Source organism: Uranotaenia lowii, chromosome 1 (assembly GCF_029784155.1).
Source record: "Uranotaenia lowii strain MFRU-FL chromosome 1, ASM2978415v1, whole genome shotgun sequence".
Taxonomy (NCBI): domain Eukaryota; kingdom Metazoa; phylum Arthropoda; class Insecta; order Diptera; family Culicidae; genus Uranotaenia; species Uranotaenia lowii.
Window position 1 is genome coordinate 73,376,954 of NC_073691.1, and position 13,439 is coordinate 73,390,392.

Here is a 13,439-nt window from a genome sequence, read left to right on the forward strand (position 1 = left end):
AACCCCTTCGCACTTACGAGTTGTTAACAGTAACCTACGGAACAGCGTCAGCGCCTTACTTGGCAACAAAGTGTTTGCAAGTCCTAGCCGATCAGGGTTCTAAAACTCATCCCTTAGCGTCGAAGATTTTGGGTCGTTGTTTCTACGTCGATGATATGCTTGCTGGAGTTGACAGTATTGAAGAAGGTGTACAGTTAGTCAAAGAAATGTCAGAATTAATGGACTCAGCAGGTATGTCTTTGCGAAAATACGTTTCGAACAGCTCAGAAATACTCTTAGAAATCCCTGAAAATCTTCGAGATGAACGTTCGGTTTTGGAGCTTGATTCATCAAGCTCGATGGTGAAAACTTTGGGATTGTTATGGGAACCTGAGTCAGATGTTTTTCGGTTTAGTACTCCAAGTTGGAAGAGTTCAGCACCCATTACGAAAAGGTCAATTTTGTCAGATGTTTCTAAGTTATTTGATCCATTGGGATTAGTCGGTCCTGTGATTATTCAGGCAAAAATTTTCGTTCAAGAACTTTGGAAACTACAATGCGGATGGGATGACGAGCTTACCGAAGATTTAAAGAGCGCTTGGGATGAATACAGAAGAAATTTGATTGGGTTAGATAATGTGTCAGTACCACGATGGGTGGGTGTCAGTAAAACAGTCAGTTCATTACAAATCCATGGATTTTGTGATGCGTCAGAGAAGGCCTATGGGGCCTGTATTTATGTCAGAACTGTGTCAGAATCGGGAGAAACTGTTGTTCAATTGATGACCTCAAAATCACGAGTTGCCCCTTTAGAAAATCTCCAGAAAAAGAAGAAACGTCAGTCAATTCCAAGGTTGGAGTTGTCGTCTGCATTACTGCTTGCTCACCTGTTCGAGAAGCTCGTGAAAAGTACGGAGCTATCTTCATTCAAATCGTTTTTCTGGACAGATTCGATGATAGTCAAATGTTGGCTTGCGTCTTCACCGTCAAGATGGACTAATTTTGTGGCAAATCGTGTGTCTGAAATCCAGCACATTACACGGTCGGGCGTGTGGAGTCATGTCGCAGGCACAGAAAACCCAGCAGATATCATATCGCGAGGAATGACCCCCGCTCAGTTACAGTATCAGTCTCTTTGGTTTCATGGTCCCAGTTGGTTACGATTGGAGGAATCGCATTGGCCTCAACCTCAACAAGTTTGCCCAGAAATACCCAGTTCCATGCTCGAAGAGAGGGGAGCTGTCACTGCCGTCGCTGATTCTTTGACAACCAATGAGATATTTGAATTGAGAGCCTCACTTGTAGATTCAATTCGGTTGACCGCGTACTTTTTGCGATTTCGCTTCAATGCGCAAAAGTGTAACAACAGTAACAGAAAAGTCGAATATTTGTCAGCTTCAGAGTTAGAAGAAGCCCTTCAGTGCTTAGTCAGATTGTCCCAAAAAGAAAGTTTTCCGAAAGAATATACAGATTTTTCGAATAACCGTCAGATTTCAGTCAGTTCAAAGTTGCTGTCTCTCAATCCACGCATGATAAATGGACTAATTTGTGTCGGTGGTCGATTAGAGAATGCAGCAATCTCTGAAACGAGGAAACATCCGTTTATATTGGACTATAAACATCCGCTTACCAGATCAGTCATGTCGTATTACCATGAGAAGTTGTTTCACGCTGGACAGCAGCTGTTGATCGCAACAGTTCGTCAAAAGTTTTGGCCAATTCATGCAGGCAGTTTGGCTCGGTCAGTAATTCATAATTGCGTACGTTGTTTTCGTGCTAGACCCAAAATTCAAGAACAGCTTATGGCTGATTTACCCCCGGAAAGAGTGACACAAAACCCAGTATTTCAACGTGTGGGAGTAGATTACTGCGGCCCATTCCTTGTCACTTACCCCCAACGTCGATGTCGCCCGGTGAAGGTATTTGTAGCCATTTATGTGTGTCTGGTTACGAAAGCTGTGCATCTTGAAGTTGCGTCAGACTTGTCAACAGATGGGTTTCTTGCCACTTTCAAACGGTTTTGTGGCCGAAGAAGCACGCCAAGTTTGATTATGTGTGATAACGGCAGAAATTTTGTTGGAGCCAAACGGAAACTCGACGAACTTTCCAAGTTATTCAGCGAGAATAGTTTCCAAGAATCGGTTGTAAAGCATTCAGCAAACCAGGGGATAGAATTTAAGTTTATCCCAGCTCGATCACCCAATTTTGGTGGACTTTGGGAGTCAGCAGTGAAGTCGTTCAAATCACTCTTGAAGCGCACTATTGGTACACGCACGTTGGGTCTAGAAGAACTACAGACTGTCGTTGTACAAATTGAGGCAATTCTAAATTCACGTCCGCTCACTCCGTGTAGTAACGATCCAAACGATTTTGAAGTGCTTACTCCTGGTCATTTCTTGGTTCAAAAATCGCTCACTGCACCCCCAGAACAGAACTGGGAAGATATACCAGAAAATCGTTTAAACGTATTTTACAGAATGGAAAAAACTGCTCAAAAAATTTGGAAAAGATGGTCAATTCAATATTTGTCTGATCTGCATAATAGAACGAAATGGTCGAAACAGCGAGATAACATCAAGGTCGGAACGATGGTAGTTCTTAAAGAGGACAATTTACCGCCATTACAATGGGCAATCGGAAGAGTGTCTGAAATTCACCCTGGGTCAGATGGTAATGTCAGAGTTGTAACTGTTCGAACGCAATCTGGAAGTTATCAAAGAGGCATTTCGAAGATATGCATCTTACCAATTCGTGACAATAATGTCACATCGGAGAAAGAACAACAGAGTTAGATTTTGTCAGTTTTTGAGTTTGCATTTTGAAGTCTTCAAAGTATCTATACAGTTTACCAATCAAAATTCAATTAAGATCTGATTAAGTACAATAATTATGCCCGATTTAAAAGCATGAAGCATGTGATTGTGTCAGATATATGTCGTTTGAGTACTGTGTCAGAAAATTTACGTCAGAATGAAACATAAGGTTTCACCTACAGAGGCGTTAAGCGCCAGCACAATCTTGTGCACGTTCCGCATAAGGGTTATCCTCCGTCAGATGCAGTGCGCCTATCGCAAAATAAGGTTGACAGGTACCAATCAACCTTCTCGTCCAAAGCAGAGCAGCGTTCGGCAGGCTTGGCCAGCATTGCCACGCGCAGCTCGGGCTGAAGACCTCGCACATCGACACCAAACCGTTGAACACACCAACAAGGCAGGAAACGAAGCGTCTGAGGAGTCCGCGGAGGCCCACTGGCCTCCGCACCAGGCAAGTTTTCTTTCAATTTTGAAATACAACGGTTTAAAAAGCGCACTTCGTCCTACCAGGTCATCCTGTTACCGATCTTCACGTCATCGAGTCGTATCACACATGGCATTGCATCGCAGAACAGCATAAACATCAACGCAGTTCCATGTTCAGTCTAACGAGGTTCATCGGGCTTGAATCCATCGTTAAATCCATCAGCAACAGAGCAACAACAGTCGTGGTCATCCTTCGCAACCTAAAACAGAAGAACTTTCAACAATCAGTATCATCATTTACTCGAGTGAATTCAGTTTCACACCTCTGGTAACCGTATCGGCAATGCAGGTTGCAGTACACATCTTTCCCATCAGCTGATCCTGAATATGCAGCAGCTAACGGGAATCATCACACACCACTGGACATCTCATTCACGTAAAAGAACACTCTGTAGAATTGTATCACACACCAGATTGGAAAAAAACAGTTCAGAAGAAAACTTTAGTTTGTATAAGTTCAGTCTAGTTTAGAAGTACCGTTTTCACGAAGAAACAGTTATCAAAACAAACCAAACTAGTTTTATATACCGTTAGAGTAAGCGAGATGCATTGAAATGAGATTTCAAGGCGGGCGGCATATGTAGGAAAAAGATAGCAGAAATATCGACAATTTAAAATCATTAAAAAATGCTTGAACACCCCCAGCAAAAAACATCGCACGGCTTGACAGTTCTGCCGTTGCGTCGGTGTTAGTGCGTGACTGCCGAAACAGCTGATTGAAACAGCAGCAGCAGCACAGTCCAAACTAAACCACCGTCGAAGTGAAATCACCCCGCATAATAAACCGTCGCGAATTTGACCGAAAAGTTTAAGTGGCCTTTTTTTTACTATCCGCGAATTCCGCAAAGTGTCCGAACCGGTCGTGTAATTGGGTAAGCGCTTTGCCCCAACAACATTAATCAGAATTCTATTTTCCCTGATGAACAATTTAGTTTTCGTCATGGACATTCTACTACACATCAACTTTTGAGTGTAACTAATATGAATAACGCTTGCAAATCTGAAGGTTATTCAACTGGTGTTGCTCTTCTTGATATTGAAAAAAAGCTTTTGACAGTGTTTGGCACAAAGGTTTTGTAGCTAAATAAGCTCGATTTAATTTTCCTGTATATCTCACCAAAATTATTCAAAATTATTTGACTAGCCGAACCTTGCAAGTAAGCTATCAAAATTCATGCTCTGAAAGGACACCTATTAGAGCTGGTGTCCCTCAGGGCAGTAAACTTGGGCCAATTTTATACAATATTTTTACTTGTGATCAGTGATGGTAAATTTCGCCCGTCACGCTTGACCCGACTAGTTTTGTTTCATCAAACGACTGGCACTGTTCTCAATTGACGGAGCCTCACTACTCGCATGACGGATGAAGCACGACAACAATCAACATTTCTCCATCATCGGCTGGCGAAGCTCCTACACATGGTCAAAATTTCTCCTGAGAGTGACTGGCAAATCTCTTCACACTTCGATCGGCTGCTGACGGCAGGTACAACTAATTGAACGACTTGCTGGCAGAGAGCAACAATAGCAATAAAAAACTGAAAACGAGCTTGCTGGCAGGAGCAACAATAATAATAAATGCTTTTCTTGTTCCTCTTCGGTCGTCTTCGGCTTGCTGGCAGGAGCAACAATAATAATAAATGCGTTTCTTTTTCGTCATCGGTCGGTTGAATGCGATTGCTTGACTAGGTTAATATTTTAGCTTCAAATGACTGGGGAATGAATGACCGGCAAACGAAGTGACTGGTCGTTAAGGAACAGTCAAATGAGTTTGACGGACCAAGAGGCTCAACAGTCACAGTCATTTGACTAATGACGTTGAATTATGCCAACCCTGCTTGTGATGATGTTTCAGAAGGAAAAGGTAGAAGATAATTTGCTGATGTCCTTTGGCTTTCAGCCAAAGGTCGGAATTTACGGGTGATACGCAGTAGATAACAAATGAATTTTCAATTCAAAATTAAGAAACAAAGCTGCAATCAGTGCCAAAGCAGGAATTGCAAAATTTATAAATTAAATCCAAATGTTTTATTTCAATTCCATACCTTACAAAATCGTTATCATGCAATTTGTTTGAAATTGATTAAATAATGCGAATGATTTACAATTTTGTAAAAAGAATAAGATTCTCATTAGAAAAAATATTGAATAAATATTAGAAACTTTTGTCAAAAAGTTCTTCCATATGTGGCAGAATGCTCAAAACACAGAATCATAAATCTGAAAGAAGATAAGATTTAAGTCCTATTCATATTTAAAGAAAAACTTAATGAAATTTGAAATTCAACCATCAACTATGAGTATGTTTTTATGATAAAAATAATTTGAAATTCATCTACAAGAAAATATCATGATGGTTTTCGATTATTTGCTAAGAAGAGGATAATTTTAAAATAAAAGGACTTATTTCAATAATGATCGATAAGCTAACAATAATTTAGCATTTTTCATACTAATACTTTCGTATGCTTATAAAGTAAGTATTCTAGATTGTTCGGTTTTATTTTTATTCTAGCCCTCGTTTAGCAGTCATAAAAATCATTACTTTTTTAAATGTTAAAAAAATATATCATAGATGTATGTATGTATGTATGAGAACCCACCAGTGGCTGATAGGTCTTTCGACCCGAGTCGGTATGGGAAGTCTCCATCGCACATTAAAATAGTGTTCATTAGACTGAGTCGATTTCAGTCGATTTTTCGAATTTCACAAACCCTGGGGCCTAAAAAGCTTTGTCAAAAACTCATCCATGATTTTTAGCAGAATTTTTAAGTAACGTTTACATGAGTAAATTTGAACTTTTATGTTTGTATAGGAAAATTGAATATTTTGTACTAAAAAGTCAACATCATTTTTGTTTCCTCTGTGGAATCGAGCTAGCTGATGGTTTTTGTGCCGATTTATAAATTCCCTTAGGGAAAATTTTTGCTGAACAACTTTGTTGTAGACCGTAACTTCTTATCCTATTAGGCAAAAAAGTTATTAGCTGTTTATTAGGGGTATGTCTTTTCGCATTGATAAACAATAAATTCAATTGACATCACTGCTGGGTGCCTGGCGAGGTATTGCATGATTACTTTTCGTGCAATACTTCGAAATGCTTCAGCAGTGATGTCAATTGAATTTATTGTTAATCAATGCGAAAAGACATACCCTTGATAAACAGCTAATAACTTTTTTGCTTAATAAGATTCGAAGTTACGATCTTCAACAAAGTTGTTCAGCGAAAAATTTCCTTTCAATAATTTATAAATTGGCACAAAAACCATCAACTGGCTCGATTCCACAGAAGAAACAAAAATGATGTTGATTTTTCAGAACAAATATTCAAATTCCCCATACAAACATAAAAGTTCAAATTTACTCATATAAAAATAACTTAAAAAATCTGCTAAAAATCATGGATGAGCTTTGGATCAGGACGAAGCATTTTAAACCCAGGGTTTGCGAAATTCGAAAATGATCCCAAATCGACTCAGTCTATTGTTGATGCTTAACTCATCAACAATAATTGCAGCACAACCAAGGGGTCCGTTACTACTGGTTTGAGATAGGTTTTACTTACCAAACTCTCTTCCAACTGTTCGAAAAATGTTTTAAAAAAATATATCATATTCAAGAATAATGATTGATTCGCTAGTAGCTCCTGGAATATTTTCTTGATCTTCAAAAGTTTTCACCGGACGAGTGAAGCAAACTATGATATGGCTCAAACAAAACTCAAATCGGTCTCAATTTTCTTCAGCTACCTTTTTTTGGGAATTTTAAAAAGGATTCGAACGTAGTTGACAAGTTTCGATAAAAAATAAATAAAAATTTAAGATGTTTGGTATTGGTCACTTTGTTATTGATTTTTTTTTTTTCGAATAATTGCTGGATTAAATTTTTTTTTTGCTTTAAAAAAATCAAAACCAAATGCACAGGTTTTGCTTGGTTTTGAAAAAAAATTGTTCTGTTTTACCCAACCAACAAAAATATGGGAAAAATTCTGCAATTTTTATTCCTTAACTTATATTCCAGTGAAACTATAAGAGATATTATTTTACTGGGGTCCCCTTACGTGTTATATTTTACGTATTAATTCAAATTTTGTAGCGCATTAGATTTTTTTTAAATGCAAGTATCAATTGAATCACTGAGAGATATTGACGAAGGCATATTTCATTCACTTAAAAAATCAACGATCTTCCAAACACACAAAAAATCATTGTAAAACTACTAAGGCCGTGGTTTAAATGAATAACAGGCAACCATATTTTTGAGTCAAATACACCTAGGTTTTCTTTATACTGATATACGTACCGCGTAAAAAAACCGTGTAAAAAACCGTGTTAATTCCCGAAAACCGTGTAAAAAAAACCGTGCTAAGGCTATGATCATTTAGTATCCGGGCACTTTATTTCGGTGATAGCTACGTTAATAGAGCTCGGACATGCAAAACTTTAGTAGCGTTGTGTTGGTTATGAAAAGGACTATCTTGCCTATTTTTGATAGATTTTTAAGTTATCGTGTGTTTGAGATATTTACGATGCAAAAAGACATGGTTAAAATAATTTTGCACAAATTTGCTCTTGCTTCTTCATTGTTGACTTGAAAGCTCATGAACTGTTGATTTTTTCTAATTTTTTTTGGGACCAAATGGTTAGGAAGTATAAAGAACCACTCTAGGATCCACAAGAAGTTCAAACCAACCATCAGAGTGCAACGTTTGATCTTAAATATGGTAAAAAGTCTATGGTTATTGGGGATAACTGAATGCACACTCCTTAAATAATGCAAAACATCCATTTCCGGCAGGCAAAAATTGTTGCCTGACTAGTAGACACCAAGTAAATAACTAATAATGATCAGTTCCAAAGATCGCAATCTGTGCATCCGGTTTTTACGCAATACGACGGATGTGTTCTGATGGACAAAAAAATATATGTTAAAACTGGATTTAAGATATCAAATTCTTCGAGATGCCTACTCACGAAAAGGTTCCAACCAGATTCCAATTGCTTTTTCTAGGTGAGTTTGTGTAAAATATCATGATTTTGCAAAGGTTTTGCTTCTGTGGTAAAAAAAATAAAGCAATACATGACTGAAAAAAGTGTGCAAAGATAAAAAAGAGATTTTATGAAAAAGTTAGAGTATTTCTTGAAATAATTGATAAAATTTTTTTTTTATATTTTTACATTAAATGCCATATTAACACCTTCATTTCCTCCAAAGAAAGTTTTTCGATCAAATGAATAGTTTTTAAAATACACACGTTTGTAACTGCCCGGATACTAAATGATCATAGCCTTAATTGCGGAAAACCGTGTAAAAAAGACCTTTAAATTTATGCAGCTTTGAAACTTGAAACAATAAGACATGTAACTAGACACTTTAGACCTTAGACCTGACACCTGAGACCGGAGACTTGAGACCTGAAACTTGAGACTATAGACTTAAGACATGAGATCTGAGACTTGCGAACTGGTAACTTAGACTTGAGACCTGATAATTGAGACATGAGACCTGAGAACTGATACGTGAGACGTGAGACTTTCGACATGACACCTGAGACCTGAGACCTGAGACCTGAGATCTGAGACCTGAGACCTGAGACCTAAAACCTGAGACCTGAGACACATAACATGAGACCTGAGACATTAGACATGAGACATGAGACATGAGACATTAGACATTAGACATTAGACATGAGACATTAGATATTAGACATGAGACATGAGACATTAGACATTAGACATTAGACATGAGACATTAGACATTAGACATGAGACATGAGACATGAGACATGAGACATGAGACATGAGACATGAGACATGAGACTCGAGACTTGAGACCTGAGATATGAGACATGAGACATGAGACATTAGACATTAGACATTAGACATTAAACATTAGACATGAGACATTAGACATTAGACATGAGACATGAGACATTAGACATTAGACATTAGACATGAGACATTAGACATTAGACATGAGACATGAGACATGAGACATGAGACATGAGACATGAGACATGAGACATGAGACTCGAGACTTGAGACCTGAGATATGAGACATGAGACATGAGACATTAGACATTAGACATTAGACATTAAACATTAGACATGAGACATTAGACATTAGACATGAGACATGAGACATTAGACATTAGACATTAGACATGAGACATTAGACATTAGACATGAGACATGAGACATGAGACATGAGACATGAGACATGAGACATGAGACATGAGACATGAGACTCGAGACTTGAGACCTGAGATATGAGACATGAGACATGAGACATTAGACATTAGACATTAGACATTAGACATTAGACATTAAACATTAGACATGAGACATTAGACATGAGACATGAGACATTAGACATTAGACATTAGACATTAGACATTAGACATGAGACATGAGACATGAGACATGAGACATGAGACATGAGACATGAGACATGAGACATGAGACTCGAGACTTGAGACCTGAGATATGAGACATGAGACATGAGACATGAGACATGAGACATTAGACATTAGACATTAGACATTAGACATTAGACATTAGACATGAGACATTAGACATTAGACATGAGACATTAGACATTAGACATGAGACATTAGACATTAGACATGAGACATGAGACATTAGACATTAGACATTAGACATGAGACATTAGACATTAGACATGAGACATGAGACATGAGACATGAGACATGAGACATGAGACATGAGACATGAGACTCGAGACTTGAGACCTGAGATATGAGACATGAGACATGAGACATTAGACATTAGACATTAGACATTAGACATAAGACATTAGACGTTAGACATTAGACATTAGGCATTGGACATTAGACATTAGACATGAGACATGAGACATTAGACCTGAGACATTAGACATTAGACATTAGACATGAGACATTAGACATTAGACATGAGACATGAGACATGAGACATGAGACATGAGACATGAGACATGAGACATGAGACATGAGACATGAGACATGAGACATGAGACTCGAGACTTGAGACCTGAGATATGAGACATGAGACATGAGACATTAGACATTAGACATTAGACATTAGACATTAGACATTAGACATTAGACATTAGACATTAGACATGAGACATTAGACATTAGACATGAGACATTAGACATTAGACATGAGACATTAGACATTAGACATGAGACATGAGACATTAGACATTAGACATTAGACATGAGACATTAGACATTAGACATGAGACATGAGACATTAGACATTAGACATTAGACATGAGACATTAGACATTAGACATGAGACATGAGACATGAGACATGAGACCTGAGATATGAGACATGAGACATGAGACATGAGACATGAGACATGAGACATGAGACATGAGACATTAGACATTAGACATTAGACATGAGACATTAGACATTAGACATGAGACATGAGACATGAGACATGAGACATGAGACATGAGACATGAGACATGAGACTCGAGACTTGAGACCTGAGATATGAGACATGAGACATGAGACATGAGACATGAGACATGAGACATGAGACATGAGACATGAGACATGAGACATGAGACTCGAGACTTGAGACCTGAGATATGTGACATGAGACATGAGACATTAGACATTAGACATTAGACATTAGACATTAGACATTAGACATGAGACATTAGACATTAGACATGAGACATGAGACATTAGACATTAGACATTAGACATGAGACATTAGACATTAGACATGAGACATGAGACATTAGACATTAGACATTAGACATGAGACATTAGACATTAGACATGAGACATGAGACATGAGACATGAGACATGAGACATGAGACATGAGACATGAGACTCGAGACTTGAGACCTGAGATATGAGACATGAGACATGAGACATGAGACATGAGACATGAGACATGAGACATGAGACATGAGACATGAGACATGAGACTCGAGACTTGAGACCTGAGATATGAGACATGAGACATGAGACATTAGACATTAGACATTAGACATTAGACATTAGACATTAGACATTAGACATGAGACATTAGACATTAGACATGAGACATGAGACATTAGACATTAGACATTAGACATGAGACATTAGACATTAGACATGAGACATGAGACATTAGACATTAGACATTAGACATGAGACATTAGACATTAGACATGAGACATGAGACATGAGACATGAGACATGAGACATGAGACATGAGACATGAGACTCGAGACATGAGACATGAGACATGAGACTCGAGACTTGAGACCTGAGATATGAGACATGAGACATGAGACATTAGACATTAGACATGAGACATTAGACATAAGACATTAGACATTAGACATTAGACATTAGGCATTGGACATTAGACATTAGACATGAGACATGAGACCTGAGACATTAGACATGAGACTTGAGACATTAGACATGAGACAATTTTCTCTCAAAAACCGTGTGAATTCGCGAAAACCGTGTTAATTCGCGAAAACCGTGTAGAAAAAGCCGTGTAAAAAAACCGTGTAAAAAAAACCGCGTAAAAAACCTCGGTGTATGTTTAGTTGTTTATAATACCTTATGCATAGCTTTTTTCACCATGTGCTCAACTTGGCTGCGCATAGTAAATTCGACTGCGTTTTAGTAAAATTGACAATGAAATGAAGCATTGTTTTACTTCGTGTCTAGTAAAATTGATATGTTTCATGATGAAACTAGTATGTGTTGTTATGCGCGAGAAGCTGGATTCAAATAGTAAAATTACTATGTATGTTTGTTTGTTTATTTGCATGCATGTATGATAACATCATTTAAAACATTAAAATTCACACTTCCGACACACGTCGCACACAGGAGTATTTCACCCAAAAACCTGGCCAAAACTCAAAATTTAAATTTCATTGGTTACTTTTATGTCAATGTTTATTTGATTCTTGAATAAATTTAGCACCAAGTACCGGTCAGTTTTTTGACATCTGATTTGTTTATAAGCTGTTGCAGCTGTCGAAATTTTACTATTTTTATGAGATAGAATTTTTCTACAAATCGTTGAATCAGCGCGACTACGTCATATCAATGAATAAAACTTTCTCAAGTGACTTAAAATGAAAATTTGAAATGGAAAACTTCAACGGAGGGGTGTTTAATAATTTTATGTATAATAGACAAAATTTGATGACTGTAGAGACAGTACGCAGTGCTTTAAAAATTCTTCTATTTATTTTTTGTTTTAAACGTTGATTTTTTTTTTTAAATTAGTGTTTTTGTTTATGTTCCCAGCAAGTCCCGGCAAAATATTTGATATCATTAGAAAATTGATAACTTCAATAATCATGTGCAAAAGAAAAAACTCGCGCATTTTTGATATTTTTAAGTTTGAAGTTTAAAAATATTTATAGTTTTTTTCCACAAAAAAGTCACCTAGGGCTTCGTTTATTTCAAATGAAAGGTCAGTAAAATTAATGTTCTTTTTCGAATATTTTCAAATGTTATTTAACTTTCAAAAACAAATAAAAAAAATCAAATTTTTTTTTGAATTTTACAACTTATCTAACCTGAATTATCTATCATGTCATATAACTGTTAAAATTTCTAAGAGAAAATTATGAAAAATTACAAAAACGGTAAAAAAAATTTTAAATGATCTTTAAAACGTTTGATAAGTCAAAATAAACTTTTTTATTGATTTAAAAACTTAAAAATACTTTTGGCCAACTTTTTCTTCTACGTACTCCTGTGTGCGTCGGTCAAAGTAAGTGTCTTCTCCCGATGCTCTGGAAAGATTTTCAAAGTTATGAAACTTGAAAGCAGCTCAAAATTTCTTTGTTTACTCACGGGTTTGATGATTAATGATCCTTAATTAGTATAAACAACAAGAATGTTTACCATAGTAAAATTATCATACGCACTGATGTTTTAGAGTCGAATACATTTTGTTCACAAAAGTACCATGTGTATTTTGTTGATATGAATTGGTGCCACAATGTCTAAATTACTATGCGGATGCTAGTTGTAATAGAATTTATAATAATATTATCATGAGCATAGTATTTTCGACAGCAAACATTGAGAGTTATCAGGTACATAGTAATTCCAATAATGTTTCAAGCGCATATTTACTAAATTGATATTATACTTTGCGTGATTTAAAATACT

The 13,439-nt window shown here is 36.9% G+C and overlaps 1 protein-coding gene across 7 annotated transcripts in view; it reads left to right on the top strand.

Annotated features, from left to right (window-relative positions):
• Positions 1-13,439, top strand: part of LOC129749112 (myelin transcription factor 1-like) — a 130,363-nt gene that overhangs the window by 115,594 nt on the left and 1,330 nt on the right. The gene's annotated exons all lie outside the window — the stretch shown is intronic.